Genomic DNA, 5570 nt, shown 5'->3' on the forward strand with positions numbered 1-5570 from the left:
CTCTATGTCTTGATTTTATTATCTGTAAGATGCTGATAACACTAGGAAGACCTACTCCATATAATTTTGAATTAGCCAACCAAAGGAACGCATACATGATAACATATCATGCTTTACAAAGCGTGAAGTCAGGATAATGAGGTGGTTAAGAGCAAGAGCTTGGAGGTCAAACCAGTCTGGGCTCAATGATAGCACTGCCATTTAATAATTGTACTGCACCGAACACACTATTTACCTGCTCTAAGTTTCAGATTCATCATCTGTAAAATATCGGTAATAATGCTGAGCTTCAAAGATGTTTGTGTAGATTAAGTAAGACAATGTTGATAAAGCCCTTGGCACTGAGTGCAGAGAGGTTGGCAAAAGGTAATAGCTCAAAAGAGCAGCCGTGTTAGTGTGGTTACTACTGCTGTTGTTATAAAAACATGAGAAATACAACTTCGTCTGACGATTTTTTTTAAGTGCTGATTGTCAAGTTAAAAGATATATCCCTCAACATATGAATTCAAAAATAATTTGAGTAGACTTTGCTTTAATTATAAGACAACTACGGTTAGTGATGATTTTTTAAATTAAGCAGATGGGAATCTCTCTGAAAAACACTGAAGATGTTTAAAAACTGAAACAGTGAAAAAAATAAATAAAATAATTATAGAACACAAAGGTGATGGGGTGTCAGAAATGGATGAATGCCTTCTGGCTGCACTGAGGCACCCATGCAGTACGTTTTTCAGCAATCTGCACGTCCTGAGTCCCCCTTAGGCAGTAAAAGTAAGGAGTATAGTTGACTGATCCTAGAAATTATGATTAGTGGCTTGGCAACACAGCCATTTTTGTTGCCTGCTTTTTGTCTAAATTTCACATGGCAAATGTCCTAAATAAGTAAACTTTTCTGAACTCTCTAATGAAAATTAATGAGGTGTCTGGCTAAGTCACTTGGAATTTGGGGGGTTGCAGTGAAGACACATCCTCAGATGACTTTAATTTTTAGAGTTTTTCAAAGAATATACAGGAAAGTAAATGAACAGAAAATGTTCTCACTTTGAACAGTTTGAATCACTATTTAGCCAGACATAAAACATGATGGTGTTTCTCAGGAGCTTGAAGATCATGGAGAGAAAAAAACAAAAAGATGTATCTTTAGCAAACCTCCAGACCAAGACTGCAGCTGCTTCCCCTAGCATCCCACAATTCAGTGGATTCAGCCCACAGCCCTTCAAAGTTCTCCCTACATTTCTGTTTATTTCATGGACTCTGATGAGTCATGGTTTCAGCTAACTTTCTTCTCTTCACTTCTACATTCTCGCATCATCTACTTTCTTCCCTGTTTGAGATTTGAACTCCTTTACGAATGAATTTTTTTTTAATAGTCATTCTCTATTATAGGGTCTTTTTATAATCAAGTGGTTACAAGAAAATGATTAGGCCACTTCCTAGCTATAGATCAGCTGCTTTGGTGCCATTTCCACTCATTGTTCATCCAGCTAAGGCCAGAGCTTCAGGGTTACAGGCTACAAAAACACAATTGAAGAATAAAGTGATCTCCAGAGCAATACTGTTAGCTAGCATTGCTCTTGACCTTTCAAGTACAAATACTTTTTTCTTTTCGGTAGAAAAATATATGACAGGTTTATTTGCAGTTTGCTTAGACTCTCATCTGAAAATTTGCTCATTACATAGCTAAAAACGTATGCACATTTTTAGTCATAAACTCCTCTGGGTGTGTTAATGACATGTCAGATCTTACCTGTAATGACATGAAATCCACTTCTTAATTTTTAATCTACCATTTTAAGGAAAGTACACAAAAAAACCCCAATTACTCTTGTAAAGAATTAACTAGTACATTTGGAACTACATTATTTTCTGAACACAGTTCCATTTTATGATTTTTAAAAATAATTCTCTATTTCAAAACTGCATTTTTGTAGAATAAAGTTTAATAATGTCAGATTCACGAATAATATCTACTTGTGGGAAACACTGTATTACCTGTCAGTTAGAAAATTAATCAAGGTAGAATAGTTTACATTTTGATCCTTAAAGATGATGTAAATGGTATTATTTAATTAATAATATACTAAAAATTACTCATAATTACATAAATCTGAGGCTGAAATCACATTACTTGTGGGTTAGATATTTGGTGATCTAGATCTTATCAAAGAAAAATTTCATTCAGATATTTCAAAATATTTTGCATAAAAATTTTAGGGCATAATTCATAAATCATTTTCTAGTCAAGACTAAAAACTAAATTTGTTTTTACCTACCCAGTGTTATCTACAATGGATGTTTTTGCTAGAATTGTAATAAAATATATAAAAACATAAGGTTAAAACATTTAGCATAATCTCTTTCTTCTATCCAAACAGTTAAAAAATTAATCAACAAGCATTTTATTTTATTATTTATTAATTTTTATTGAGGTAAAATTGACATATAACACTGTGTTAGCTTCAGGTGTACAACATAATGATTTGATATTTGTATATATTGCAACATGTTCACAACAAGTCTAGTTAACATTTGTCACCATGTATAGTTATAGAAATCTTCTTTTCTTTGTTTTCTTTTTTTTGAGGACTTTAAGATTTATTCTCTTAGCAACTTTTAAATACACAATAGAGTATTATTAACTATATTCCCCATGCTGTACTTGCCATCCCCATGACTTATTTATTTTATATCTGGAAGTTTGTACCTTTTGACTCCCTTCACCAATTTTGCCCATCTACCTCCTACTTCCAGCTCCACTCCCAGCAACTATCAAACTGTTATCTCTATCTATGAGCTTGTTTTGTTGTTGTTGTTTGTTTATTTGTTTGTTTAGATTACATCTGTAAGTGAGTTCATATGGTATTTGTCTTTCTCTGTCTGATTTATTTCACTTAGCATAATGCCCTTAAGGTCCATCCATGTTATCACAAATGGCAGGATGTCACTCATTTTTATGGCTAACTAGTATTTCATTGTGTGCATGTGTGTACATATACATACACCGCATCTTCTTTATCCGTTCATCTATCGATGGACACTCCAGTTGTGTGTGTCCATATCTTGGCTATTGTGAATAATGTTGCTATGCGCATTGGGGTGTACATAGCTTTTCAAATTAGTGTTTTCATTTTCTTCACATAAATACCCCAAAGTGGAATTGCTGTATCATATGATAATTCTATTTTTATTTTTTTAAGAACCTCTATAGTGGTTTCTACAGTACCTGCACCAATTTACATTCCCACCAGCAGTGCACGAGAGTTTCCTTTTCTCCACAACCTCGACAAAATTTATCTCTTACCTTTTTTTATAATAGCCATTTAACAGGTGTGAGGTGATCTCATTGTGGTTTTGATTTGCATTTCTCTGGTTAGTGATGTTGAGCATCTTTTCATGTGCCTGTTAGTTGTCTGTATGTCTTCGTTGGAAAAATACCTATTCAGATACCTGCTAATTTTTTTAATCAGGTTGTTTGTTTTCTGCTATTCCATTGTATGAGGTTTTATTTTTTAAATGTATTTTGTATTTAACCCCTTGTCAGATATATAATTTGCAAATACTGTTTCCCAGTCAATAGGTTGCCTCTTCATTTTGTTGATGATTTCCTTTCCTGTGCAGAAGCTTTTTAGTTTGATGTGGTCCCACTTGTTTACTTTGGCTTTTGTTGCCTTTGTTTTTGGAATTAGATTCAAAAAGTCATTGCTGATACCAATGTCAAGGAACTTACCACATATGTTTTCTTCTATGAATTTTATGGTTTCTGGTATTACAAACATTTATTTTTAATGCAGACACTCACAAGGAATCTGTATTGCTAAATTTGAATTCAGTGAGTACAGGGTATATTCTGACAATATGGGTCTTGAAATTCATCCCTAAGTACTTACAGTGTAATCTTTGGTCGATCATCAGTCAGTAGAGCCACAAAAGCATGATTCATAAAATAAAAAATGGACACATTAGACATTATAAAAGTTAAAAAATATCTTTTTTCTGGAAGTCACTATGAAGATAATGAAAAGACAAGCCTTAGGCTGGGAGAAATTATATGCAAAGGAAATATCTATAAAGGGTTTGTATCAAGAATGAATAATGGGGACTTCCCTGGTAGCGCCGTGAGTAGGACCCCTCGCTCGCAATGTAGAGGGTCCGGGTTTGATCCCTGGGCAGGGAACTAGATCCCACATGCGTGCTGCAACTAAGAGTTCGCATGCCGCAACTAAGGAGCCCATGTGCCACATCTAAGGCCCAGCAAACCAAATAAATAAATAAATAAAAAGAATGAATAATGTACTGTCAAAACACACACAAAAAACAATTCAATTAAAAAATGGGCAAAAGATATGAACAAACTTTTCACCCAAGAAAATAACAGCAATTGTGCATTATTATCTGTTATTGCATAGTAATGTTGAAGCACTTAGCAGTTTAAACAAAATACCTTTATCATCTCACAGTACCTGTGGGTTGAGAATATTAGCAATGGCTTAGCTGGGCCCTCTGCTTCAGAGCCTCTCACTAGACTGCAGTCAAGATATTGTCCAGGGCTGGGGGTCTCTTGTAAGACTCACTGGGTGAAATATCTACTTCCAAATTTAGGTGGTTGCTAGCAGGATTCAGTTTCCTGCAGTTGTCAAACTGATGGGCTCCTTTCTTTGCTGGTTGTTGGCCAGAGGCTACCCTCAGCTCTTTGTCACATGAGCTTCTGTATTCTGTTGATTAGAATTAAGTCACAAAATCACCTCCATGCTAAAAAAAAAAAAAAAAAAAAAAAAGAAGGAGGGAGATTTTACACAAAGGCATGAAATATAACAAGATGTGGGGATAACTGGGGCCATCTCAGAGTCTGCCTGCCACAGTGAGCAGATAATCACATGAAAAGATATACACTATAGGGTTTCCCTGGTGGCGCGGTGGTTGAGAGTCTGCCTGCCTATGCAGGGGACACGGGTTCGTGCCTCGGTCCGGGAAGATCCCACATGCCGCGGAGCGGCTGGGCCCATGAGCCATGGCCGCTGAGCCTGCGCGTCCGGAGCCTGTGCTCCGTGACGGGAGAGGCCACAACAGTGAGAGACACATGTACCGCAAAAAAAAAGAAAAGAAAAGAAAAGATGCACAATATAATTTGTCTTTAGGGAAATTCAAATTAAAACCACAATGCGATGTTGCTAGCCATATATTATAATGGGTGAAATTTAAAAGGCTGATCATACCAGGTGATGACTACTATATAGAATAACTGGAACTGTAATACATTGCTTGTGAATATGTAAAATGGTACAACCACTTTGGAAAACATCTTGGCAGATTCTAAAAAAGTTAATCTTATACCTACCTTATGATTCACCAGTTATTCACTTCTAGGCATTTAATAAACATGAGGAAAGAAAGGACAAGTCCATGTACAAGAAAGTCCATAGCAGTTTTATTTGTAATAGTCAAAAAACTGAAAAGAACCCAGACAAACATCAATTTATAGAAGGACAAACAAGCTGTCATATATCCCTACCAGCAATACAATGGAATGAACTATTGATTTCTACAGCGTTGATGAATGCCAAATAATTAAG

At 35.5% G+C, this 5570-nt stretch overlaps 1 non-coding gene across 1 annotated transcript; it reads left to right on the forward strand.

Moving 5' to 3' along the window:
- Nucleotides 1–548: 548 nt before the first annotated feature.
- Nucleotides 549–630, forward strand: LOC117309790 (small nucleolar RNA SNORD79). The gene has a single exon (XR_004524089.1). It is a non-coding gene; the product is annotated as a small nucleolar RNA SNORD79 (small nucleolar RNA).
- The last annotated feature ends 4940 nt before the right edge of the window (nucleotides 631–5570 follow it).

Source organism: Tursiops truncatus, chromosome 1, assembly GCF_011762595.2.
Source record: "Tursiops truncatus isolate mTurTru1 chromosome 1, mTurTru1.mat.Y, whole genome shotgun sequence".
NCBI lineage: Eukaryota > Metazoa > Chordata > Mammalia > Artiodactyla > Delphinidae > Tursiops > Tursiops truncatus.